Source organism: Apium graveolens, chromosome 8 (assembly GCF_009905375.1).
Source record: "Apium graveolens cultivar Ventura chromosome 8, ASM990537v1, whole genome shotgun sequence".
Lineage (NCBI taxonomy): Eukaryota > Viridiplantae > Streptophyta > Magnoliopsida > Apiales > Apiaceae > Apium > Apium graveolens.
In genome coordinates this window covers 242,398,684-242,410,978 of record NC_133654.1, presented here as the reverse complement: position 1 = coordinate 242,410,978, position 12,295 = coordinate 242,398,684, and the positions used below count along the sequence as shown (strand labels likewise).

Below are 12,295 nucleotides of genomic sequence, written 5' to 3'. Positions count from 1 at the left end.
TTCACGATATGCTTATGGACAGAATTCATAAAAAATGGATGTTATGAAAGATGTAGACTGCATAGTTCTTCCTAGGATTAGGAAAGTACTAGACCAAGCAATTAAATATAGTAATGAGTGTAGGGTTCTTTGGGATGGTAGGGAAAATTTTCAAGTAAAATGGAGAAGAATTGGTTATTGTGTGAATTTGCAAGAGGGTACATGTTCTTGTAGGGTGTGGGAGTTAACTGGTATCCTTTATTCTCATGCCATATCTGCAATTCAAAAAATGAGGAAGGATCCAGTTGACTTTGTTTCTCATTAATTCAAGGAGGAGGCATACATGAAAACATATTCTTATTGTTTAGAAGTGATTAGGGGGGAACCATTCTGAGAAGAAGTTATTGGAGACACAGTTCTCCCACCACCATATGTTAAGTAGTTAAAAGGGCATGCCTAAAAGAAAGAGGTAAAGGGAAGGGTGGGAGGGAAACAGGGGAAGAAATAAGAAAGGAAAAATAAGTACAATTAGTAGAGTGTGGAGGAAAATGCATTGTGTTATATGCAGACAAGTAGGACATACAAGGGGAAAATGTCCTAACAAACCAGCTAACTATGTTGAAAAATCAACTAGGAAAAGGGCAAAAAAAAGAAAGGTCAATGAAAAACAAGAAGCTGAAATAATTGATGAAATGGTTAGGGCTAATAGAGAGGAAGAGACAATCCCCACACACCAGTTTCGATCCCACAGTAGCAGTTGACAATCCCCATCCCATTTGAACTTGTAATTCTTCGATCTCCACAAAACCTAGTAGGGTTTGAGGAATAAGAACTCATTTTTTTCTCAAAAACATAGAAGAAGGGGAAGAATGGAGTGACGGGGTTCAATTAACTTATTTTAAGGGGAATAATGAGACGGGTTATTAAATATCACTAATTGGTATTGGGTGGGTACTGCCATGTATGCATTTCCATGTTAGCACAATGTTAGATTTTTAACGTTGCTAACGGATACAACTAAGTTGAAAGTTTTTAATTACTTTATTAGTTGACTGAAAGCTTTTTCAACTTGGTAATCTACTTGCAAGTTACATGTGAGTACAATGACCAATTAGCCATTTTACCCATTCTCTAACCCGTCTTTTGCATAAATCCTTTTATAGATTAACTCGTCTAGATTAATAACTTTATAATCAAAGCATGAAAAATGTTTTACTAGTATGCCCGGTTAACAGAGGAATTTGGTTAACAAAGATTTGAGATTCGCGGACGGAATCAAGATCTGCAGCGGTGGTCGGTGATTAGGGAAATCACTGGAGTGCATTGATTTGTGCTTAAGAAATGACTGATATTGCTAGGATTAATGTTTTCCTTCTCAGAGTTCTCAAACATGTGCCCCCACAATGTGCCTACATACCTCCTTTTATAGAGGATCAAGCCGGATATAGTTCTTGGGGAACAAAAAATCTAGATGAACTTGGTTTCGGCCCAATAGGAGTTGTCGAACCAACTTCCTATTATAACTCGAACAATGATTTACTTTAGGAGTGCCCGACGATGCGGCCTATTAATAAAGGCCCAAGGCTCGGTGATGACTCCGGGACTTTACGGGCAAGAAAACTCCTCGGCCGAAGGATATCCACATCCGCTACCGCTACTTCCGTCAATCGTAAGCGCAGGTATAGCCATGACTTACCGCAAATTCCAAAGCGCATCCTTGACCTCGATGAGGATAATCCACCAGACTACAGGATAAGTGATCCCAAGCGTAGAAGTGCAAAGTACAAGATATCCTCAGAGTCTCCCGTCAAGGACAACCCGCCGAATACGGAGACAGGGTTCCCAAAGCACACACTAGATATTTACGATCATTTCTCTATGAGTATAACCCGCAAGACTACAGAACGACGCCTTCGACATATTTCTGGGACGCCGGACTCCCAGAGGGCCCTTTTTCTTTACGGGGCGCCCTATGATGAATTGGAGTCCTACGGAATCCTCCCTCATACCTAGGGCGCACCCTAAGCATGGAGAGGTCTTACATGTACTTCTCTTCCTATCTTGTATGATTCTTATGCTTTGTTCACTTTCCAGTTTTGTTGTAGGAGAAACCTCCTAAAGGGTTCCAAGCACATAAACGCAACGGAAACAATAATTAAAAACGTGAAAAACCAAAATTTTCAAAACTCACTGCAGGATCCATCCGAAAAATAGATATTTAATTCGTTGATCAGATTGTTTACCTTAAGAAGCTTTAGAAATTGGTTGAATAATGGAGACCCAAAGATTATTCAATCACCACGCATTCCACTCTCGCGATCTACGCTCTATCAGTATCCACACGATTGCTTGAACTCAAGGATTGGATGTGTACTAGCACAAACGCGTTTCTTCTTGCTCTCTCCATCTTCTCTCTTGGTGGCTAGGGTTTTAGTAAAAGTCTTTTCTTAAAAATCAGCCACCAGAGATACTATATAGAGAGTAGAAAATGAATTATAACTCTTAAATAATTATGAGTTATTATTAATTCAAAATTCATATTTGTATGATAATTAAGTCACACCTAATTATTTAACAACTGAATTTCATAATTAATATTAGTAAATTCGAATATCATTATTTATCTAATTAATTTAGTCATATGTTAGGGCGAAATCACGCACTAATATTCACGCAAGTATACGCGTTCGCAAGTAATATAGAATACTTTCTAGTTCGTTCCCTCAGAGACTCAGACTAAGTTATTGTCTAATTAAACTCACTCACCAATGTATGATTACTTCTCAATGTTAAGATAACACTTAAAATTGTTGATTAAATATTAACTATAATTAACTACTTAATTAACCACTTAACTAACACTTCAATTTATCAATAATAAAACACTCATGAGATCACAAATTCATTATTAATTCCTTCTATAGCCATTGTTATTACCTTTAGCATGTGACAGTGATGATATTAATCGAATAACACGAAACTGATAAAAGCCAACTTTCATTGTACTAATACCATTCTACCAAACATCCACAATTAAGATAGAAGTTGAATAGTCATCAATTATGTTGAGTTCCTATATGTCTACAGAAATTAACAACATAATGATTTAAGCACAAGTTATTCCTTTTGATTACATAGGGCAAATAAAACTGTTAGAGTTACCCACTAATCATGCACAACGTACATGAACCTATGCTAGCATGGCAAGTTCTAATTCTCAAGATCCACTGTCGCTTCACAAGAGATTAACACCCTATCTTATATGTTCGCGACACACATAAGACGAATACGCACAACCGATACTATATATCATGCAATCATCACACACTAAAGTATTAAACAATTAACTAAAGAATTCCATAATAAATCCGTTGAAACCCCATGATCACGATTAGCCCATAATAGAACTTATCGCCATCATGGGTTCATATGAAATCATGATAAACAACACAATAAAATAATAACTAAACTAATTATATTAAAACAGAGTACGTCACAAGAGTAAATAAGTCAAAGCAAGAAAACTAGCATCCAACGTTACAACGAAACAAGAATCACAAGAAAATATGCTTCCTCTTCGTTGCAGTGTGCTAAATCGGTCTTCTTCCTTATCTCCTTCGCTTCTTGCGCAAAACACAATCTAAAACATAATCTCCTTAATATTCTTTTGTGAAAACGTCTCAAATCTACTTATATAATAGTCCCATAAAACTCAGATTACATAGAAGTTGGAAGCCAAACAGAAGTAGAAGTCTAAAATAATTTATCCTTTTCCCCGACCCTGCGCGGCCGCTCAGCATTTCTGCGCGGGCGCGCAAGGCTGCTGCGCGGGCGCGCAGGACCCTACTGGAAAAAATCCAGGTTTGCTCCGTTTCTTCGCCGTAATCTGCCCGTTCTTTTCCTCTCGCAATGGTGAACACATGCCAAGGCTTATTCTTGATGATTCCTCCTCCGAAATGCAACTAATACCCTGAAATGCATAAACACTAGAAAAACGCATCAAATACACAAAATACTTGATTTCAAGACACCAATTTAAGCCATTTTAAGACGTTCTAAGTGGTATAAAATGCCACTTATCACACCCCCAAACTTAAATCGATGCTTGTCCTCAAGCATTACAGACTCAAAAACAAATAAAAATATGCATGAATGCAATCTATATGAAAATACAACGATCCCCCTTACTACAATTAACCAACCAAATTGTCACGTCTCAACGAATGCAGTTAGACACTAAAGATCAATAAACTCATGCAAACGGACATACAGCCAGAAACGTGGTGTGTGCAAATGCTTAACAGATATGCTTCGGAACTAAACCAATTACTATGACTAGACTATCCTCAAGGCAATCCTACGATTATACAAAGAATAAAAATTCTAGGCACAAAATGATATACAACACTACAAGAACTCTGGAGCTTACTACGGAATCATGCTTTTTATTTACAACTCAAATGCTTATTTGACCGTGCAATGAGTGAGGTCCACAAAAGACTTATACAATGGTATCCATGTAACGAGCGTTAGGTTAGCGGATCCCAGACTCTAAAAGCCTTAGGTCACTAGGCACAAAGTCCCCTAAGAACTTAATAACTCGAATACCAAAGAGCCCACTTTTGATCAATTATGCAAATTTTTTTTTTCTTTTCTGAGCAAGTGCGTTTCGCTCCATCTTGCTCAACCCTAGACTACTCGCATAACATGCGAGTCGGCTACTAGCCATTTGACGCCTAGCCACAACTAGCAACAAATTCCATTTTTACTCCATTTTTTTTCTTTTTCATGCCTTTACCACTAAGAACCTAGTATCAAATTCTAAGCATAATAAATAGATTATCCTCGAAAATAATCAGATCATAACAACAATCTAGCCCTTAAGCATTCTCTAAGACTTAGTGAAAATACAAGTGCTTCTAGCATGCATATCAACCTACACAACTTAATATCACTTTAATGCTATCTCTACACTCGCATCAATATCACAATTCAGTTGATAAATCATTGCAAAAGGGATCATGGTATATGCATGAGCTATATGATATGACAAACAAATAAAGCTATATATAAAAAAACTATATGGCAAAAATTATGCAACTATATGAACTAACTATCATGAATATGCAGCTATATGTCACACACAAAATATTCCTTAACTACCACCCCCAAACTTAAAATCTTCACTGTCCCCAGTGAAGGTAGTAGAAAAGAACACAGGGTATACCTACTCGGAGTCATCATCATCATCACCCTCAGTGGGTGGAGTATCAGGCGGCGGGTATGCAGAGTCCTCACCAAAAACTGGCCACTGGATATCAGCTCCAAGGCCTCGAAAAGCAGTCCCTAACGCAAGGGTGAGCTCCTGAGCAAACCTGCTCTGCGTCTCATACATGGCATTCATCCGCCGTGAAAGCCTCCTATACTGGGCATCACCCATCCCAGCACCCTCCTGAGCTCTCGAAGAACCAGCCTCACCATGCCCTGGCCTAGCCATAGTAGCACCTCGTGCTGGACGTCCTCCTGGAAGACGATAACCCAGCCCATGCTCCTCAGGCTCACCACCGGTCCACTCCTGCATCCCATTCAGAGTGCCAGAATCTATCAGAGCTGCTGGCAACTGCAACTGCTCATGAGCCGGCCAGTTCACTCCTACTGCTCGGCATAGCTTTGTAACCTTGGATGCATAAGGGATGTTCATATACTTTGCTCCCCTCAAAAACTTCAGAATTCCTTGGTAGATAAACTCACCAAGGTCCACATAGTATTCCTCATTCAGAATTCCCCACAACAGCTGTGCTCTCTCAACTGTGACCTCGTGTGCATGTGAAGAAGGTAAAATATTAGCACATATAAATGCATTCCATGCACGGGCATACCTGTTCATGGCGATCGCCGGAAAGTGACGATACTCATTATTGGCTGGACTGCGGTTCCAAACTGTGCCCGGTCGACAGAGAGTCGCACAAATCAAATCCAAGTCAAAATCCTCAGCAGTCTTTTCATTCCAGTTCTCCTCCTCGGGCTTCCTCTCTCGCTGTCCAATAACATGGCGAATCGCCGCAGGATGATAATCAACTGTCAGCCCACGGACTACAGAAAACCCATTCTTTTCAGCCTTCGCGTTCGCGTAGAACTCGCGAACAACGCTCATCGGTACTGCTTCGGGTGACTCACAAAAAGCTATCCACCCCTTCTCTGCAATCATGGGCAACAACTCACCATCCCTCCCTGATGGTAAAAACCCCCTCTCCTTCAGAATCGGCTTCCCCAACAGCCTAGTGTACTCCTCCTCCGCAGCTCTGTCAGTTAACCGAGGCCTTGCAGCAGTACCCCTTGATGAATCATCAGTAGGAACTGTGCTGCTGCTGTCAATAGTGCGTGCTCTCTTGGGTGCCATTGATTTGTGAATAAAAGTGTGTAAGAACTGATTTTTGATGTTTATAAGAGGGTTTAAGTGTAGGAAGTTTGTGGGAGATATGTAGGATAGGTGTATGTATATATAGGGTGTGGAGTAGGTTAAATTAGATTAGGAGTGGGGTTGAGGGATAAAATCATGGGGTAATGGGAAAAGAATTCGTGGGTTTATGGGCTGTGATGGGTTTTTGTGTTTTTGTTTTTTTTTTTTCTCTGAACTGTAAAAAATTTTCTGGAACTCGACCCCTGCGCGGCCGCTCAGCATTTCTGCGCGGGCGCGCAGAGGGTCTCTGGAAAAAAAATTTTTCAGCCCCTTTTTTCTGATTTTTTTGTGTTTTTGGATAGGTTATTAACTTCTAAGGGTTCCTGTAACAACAATTCATGGGTTGCCTCCCACGCAGCGCTTCTTTTTCGTCATTAGCTTGACGTTTCGTACCTTTCTCAAGTAGTCAACAAAATGGCACTAACCACCTCTCGGTTTGCCATGTCCCCATAGTAGTGCTTCAACCGCTGACCGTTAACCTTGAATGCTTGGTCCGAATCATTCTCAAAAATTTCCACCGCTCCATGTGGAAACACAGTTTTGACAATAAAAGGACCAGACCACCTTGATTTCAACTTCCCAGGAAAAAGTCGGAGCCGAGAGTTGAATAACAGAACTTGTTGCCCTGGCATAAATAACTTAGGATGTAGCTTCCTATCGTGCCACCTCTTCACCTTTTCTTTATACATTTTGTTATTCTCGTACGCTTGCAGTCGAAATTCATCAAGTTCATTAAGCTGAAGCATTCTTTTCTTTCCAGCTGCATCTAAATCCAGGTTCAATTTCTTCAATGCCCAGTAGGCCTTATGCTCAAGCTCCGCCGGTAGATGACATCCCTTACCGTACACCAACTGAAACGGTGACATCCCAAGTGGAGTTTTGTATGCTGTTCTGTAAGCCCAAACAGCTTCATCGAGCTTTAAAGACCAATCCTTCCTTGACGGACAAATAACCTTCTCTAGAATGCGCTTTATCTCTCTGTTAGACACTTCTGCTTGACCATTTATTTGCGGATGATAGGCAGTAGCTACTCGATGATTCACATTATAACGCTGCATCATAGAAGTGAACTTACGGTTGCAAAAATGCGATCCTTCATCACTTATGATTACCCGAGGCGTTCCAAATCTTGTGAAAATTTGCTTATGAAGAAAATTTAGTACTACCTTTGCATCATTTGTCGGTAAAGCTTTAAGTTCGACCCATTTTGAGACATTATCGACTGCCAGCAAGATGTACTGATTATTACAAGACGAGATAAAAGGCCCCATGAAATCGATTCCCCACACATCAAAGACCTCGACTTCAAGCATCATATTTAATGGCATCTCATCCTTCCTTGACAAATTTCCCACTCTTTGGCAACGATCACACCTTAAAACAAACTGATGAGCATCCTTGAACAAAGTAGGCCAGAAAAAACCTGCTTGCAGAATACGAGCTGCCGTCTTCTCACCTCCATAGTGTCCACCATAAACCATGGAATGGCAGTCTCGTAATATCCCCTCCGTCTCACAGAACGGGATACATCTCCTGATGATCTGGTCAGCTCCCTGTCTAAACAAATATGGTTCATCCCACATATACCACTTCACCTCATGCAGAAACTTCTTCTTTTGAGCGGATGTCAAATTAAGCGGCATTATATTGCTGACAAGATAGTTTACAATATCTGCAAACCATGGTTCTTCCTCTTGAATTGCAAATAACTGCTCATCCGGAAAAGATTCATTGATTAACGTCCTATCTTGTGAAGTAGAATCGGGATTCTCCAACCTAGAGAGATGGTCAGCTACTTGATTCTCAGTACCTTTTCTATCTTTGATCTCTAACTCAAATTCTTAAAGTAAAAGCACCCAACGAATGAGTCTCGGCTTTGAATCCTTCTTAGAAACCAGATAGCGAATAGCTGCATGATCAGTGAATACTGTTACTTTCGTACCAAGCAGATAAGATCAAAATTTCTCAAAGCCAAAGACTATAGCCCAAAGCTCCTTCTCAGTAGTGGTGTAGTTCAATTGGGCCCCATTTAAAGTCTTACTCGCATAGTAGACCACATGGAAGAGATTTTTCTTGCGCTGTCCCAGAACTGCACCTACCGCATAATCACTCGCATCACACATCATCTCAAACGGTTCTGTCCAATCTGGTGCTGTAATAACTGGTGCAGTGATCAAACTCTTCTTGAGAGTCTCGAATGCTGCCAAACATTCATCATCAAATTTGAAAGGCACATCTTTCTCAAGCAAATTGCACAATGGCTTAGATATCTTTGAAAAGTCCTTGATGAATCGCCGATAAAAACCCGCATGACCGAGAAAACTACGGATTCCTTTCACAGAATTGGGTGGGGGAAGATTTTCAATGACTCCCACCTTGGCCTTGTCCACCTCTAGACCCTTGCTAGAGACCTTATGCCCAAGGATAATGCCTTCACGCACCATAAAATGACTTTTCTCCCAATTAAGCACCAAATTAGTTTCCACGCATCTTTTGAGTACGGCGCGCAGATTATTTAAACATTCATCATATGAGTGTCCAAAGACGGAGAAGTCATCCATGAACACTTCGACGTTATTTCCAATCATGTCAGAGAATATAGCCATCATACATCTCTGAAAGGTGGCTGAGGTGCCACATAACCCAAACGAAACTCTACGAAAAGCAAATGTGCCAAATGGACAAGTGAAGGTAGTCTTTTCCTGATCCTCTGGTGCAATACAAATCTGATTATACCCAGAATACCCATCCAGAAGACAAAAATACTCATGTCCCGCCAATCTGTCAAGCATTTGATCAATGAATGGGAGAGGGAAGTGATCCTTCCTTGTGGCTTTGTTCAATTTTCTATAATCCATGCATACTCTCCATCCTGTAACTGTTCGAGTAGGGATGAGCTCATTCTTTTCATTTGCGACCACAGTGATACCTCCTTTCTTAGGTACACATTGCACGGGGCTCACCCACGAGCTGTCAGAAATAGGATAAATGATGTCTGCATCTAGTCATTTCAGAATTTCTTTCTTCACCACCTCCTTCATGATGGGATTCAGTCTTCGTTGCTGTTCCACAGTTGGCTTACTACCTTCCTCTAGCAGAATTTTATGCATACAATATGAAGGACTTATCCCCTTGATGTCTGCTATGGTCCATCCTATAGCCGATTTGAATTCTCTCAAAATCCTTAAGAGCTTGTCTTCCTCACTACCTGAAAGGTCAGCTGAAATAATAACAGGTAACGTAGATGAATCACCTAAAAAAGCATACCTCAAGTGTTCAGGTAATGGTTTGAGCTCTAAGGTAGGTGCTTCCTCTATTGATGGTTTGAGCTTTCCTTCAGCATTCTTGAGGTCAGAAGTACCAAGAGATTCAAATGGTATGTCCAGCTTTCGCTTCCAGGGAGAAGCGTTCAGATATTGTAATTGCTCGTTGCTATCTTCATCATCACTGTCAAATTCCCCCACTAAGGCCTTTTCCAATGCATCAGACATTAGCATGTGCTCGAGTTCCGAAGTAACTGCGGAATCAATCACATCCACTTTTAAGCACTCCTCATCTTCTGTAGGGAATTTCATTGCCTTGAATACGTTGAAGATCACATCCTGATCTTGGACCCGCATAGTAAGTTCCCCTTTTTGCACATCTATCAAAGTACGGCCAGTAGCCAAGAAAGGCCTCCCCAAGATTATGGGAATCTTCTTATCTTCCTCAAAATCCAGAATAACAAAATCTGCAGGAAAGAAGAGCTTATCCACTTTGACGAGCACATCCTCAACTATGCCCCTTGGGTAAGTAATGGAACGGTCAGCCAATTGTAGCGACATGTATGTGGGTTTTGGATCAGGCAGATCCAGCTTTTTAAAGATCGACAACGGCATCAGATTAATGCTTGCTCCCAAATCACAAAGGCACTTGTCAAAAATTAGATTGCCAATGGTGCAAGGAATGGTGAAGCTTCCCGGATCTTTCAGTTTTGGTGGTAACTTTTGCTGCAGAACAGCGCTGCATTCTTCCGTGAGAGCAACGGTTTCAAGGTCATCCAGTTTCACCTTCCTTGAAAGAATAGTCTTCATAAACTTCGCATAACTAGGCATTTGTTCCAGAGCCTCAGCGAAAGGTATATTGATGTGAAGTTTCTTGAACACCTCCAGAAACTTCCCGAACTGTCTATCCAGCTTTTGTTGCTGCAATCTCTTAGGAAAAGGTGGTGGAGGATAAAGCTGTTTCTCCCCTGTATTAGCCTCAGGCAGAGTGTGTTCAACAGTAGTCTTCCTTGGTTCCGCCGCTTTCTCCTTTTGCTTAGATTCTTCATCTCTAACTTCAGCTTCGACTTCTTTTGCCTTTTCAGCATCAGCTACTTTTCCAGACCTTAAGGTAATAGCCTTGACTTGCTCTTTAGCTTCCTTCCTGCCTGGTACTTCCGTGTCACTGGGAAGAGTACCATGTTGACGATTGAGCACTGCATTGGCTAATTGACCGATTTGATTTTCCAAGATCTTGATAGAAACCGCCTGACTCTTGCACAACAGCTTAAGTTCCTCAAAATCAGCACTAGTAGGTGCAGCTGCACTTCCCTGTTGAGGATATGATTGCCTTGTAGCATACTGCTGTGGTTGCTGGAATCCAGGTGGGTTAAACTGTTTACTTACTCCTTGCTGATATGTTGGCTGAATAGCATTCTGATTATTCCCCCAGCTGAAATTTGGATGATTTCTGTTATTAGGATGATAGGTCGCTGGCACAGGCTGCTGTTGTCGCTGATAATTATTCACATATTGAACAGATTCGTTGACAAGAGAACACTGATCCGTAGCATGAGAACCTGCACAAAGCTCACAAACCATAGCTATTTGATTAACTCCATACGTAGCCAGAGAATCAACCTTCATTGATAGCGCTTGGAGCTGGGCTGCAATAGCGGTGGCTGCATCAACTTCCAGAATACCTGCGACCTTGCCTGACGTCATCCTCTGAGTTGGGTTTTGATGCTCATTTGCAGCCATTGTCTCTATAAGATTATACGCCTCAGTATAGCTTTTAGCCCATAAGGCTCCTTCAGCTGCTGCATCGAGCATGGGCCGAGATTGGGCCCCCAAACCATTATAAAAACCAGTGATTACCATCCAATTCGGCATTCCATGATGTGGACATTTTCTCAACATTTCCTTGTAGCGTTCCCAAGCCTCGCACATAGATTCTGTAGGTTGCTGCGCAAACTGAGTAAGAGCACTCCTCATAGCAACAGTCTTTGCCATTGGATAAAACTTCACCAGAAACTTTTGCGCAAGATCTTGCCACGTAGTGATGGACCCAGCTGGTTCAGAATGTAACCAGTCTTTAGCCTTATCCCTCAGTGAGAATGGAAAAAGCCTCAACTTGATAGCCTCATCAGTCACGCCATTATACTTAAAAGTGCTGCAGATCTCGACAAAATTCCTTATGTGCATGTTGGGGTCTTCAGTTGCCGCTCCTCCAAAAGAAACAGAATTCTGCACCATCTGAATAGTGCCCGGCTTGATTTCAAAGGTGTTAGCTTGAATAGCCGGATGAAGGATGCTTGACTGAATATCATCAATTTTAGGCCGAGAAAAATCCATAAGAGCTGGATCAGCTTGAACAATACGATCTCCCATGTTTACTGGTTCTTTCTGCTCAGTTCCTGAATCTGAATCCTCAAAATCTAACTTCTCCGGAGTATCAAGAACTTCGTCTTTCTCCTCAGCTGTATCTAAGGTCCTCTTGCGAGCACGAGAATGAGTTTGCATAAACGCTTGCTAAAGTACCTGAAACACAACCGAAAAGAGTAAGTAACTACTACGTCCTAATCACTGAGTCCTAATGACCAATGATGGTAAG

The 12,295-nt window shown here is 41.2% G+C and overlaps 1 non-coding gene across 1 annotated transcript; it reads left to right on the top strand.

Annotated features, from left to right (window-relative positions):
* Positions 1-11,572: 11,572 nt before the first annotated feature.
* LOC141681587 (small nucleolar RNA R71) lies at positions 11,573-11,679 on the top strand. The gene has a single exon (XR_012559014.1). It is a non-coding gene; the product is annotated as a small nucleolar RNA R71 (small nucleolar RNA).
* The last annotated feature ends 616 nt before the right edge of the window (positions 11,680-12,295 follow it).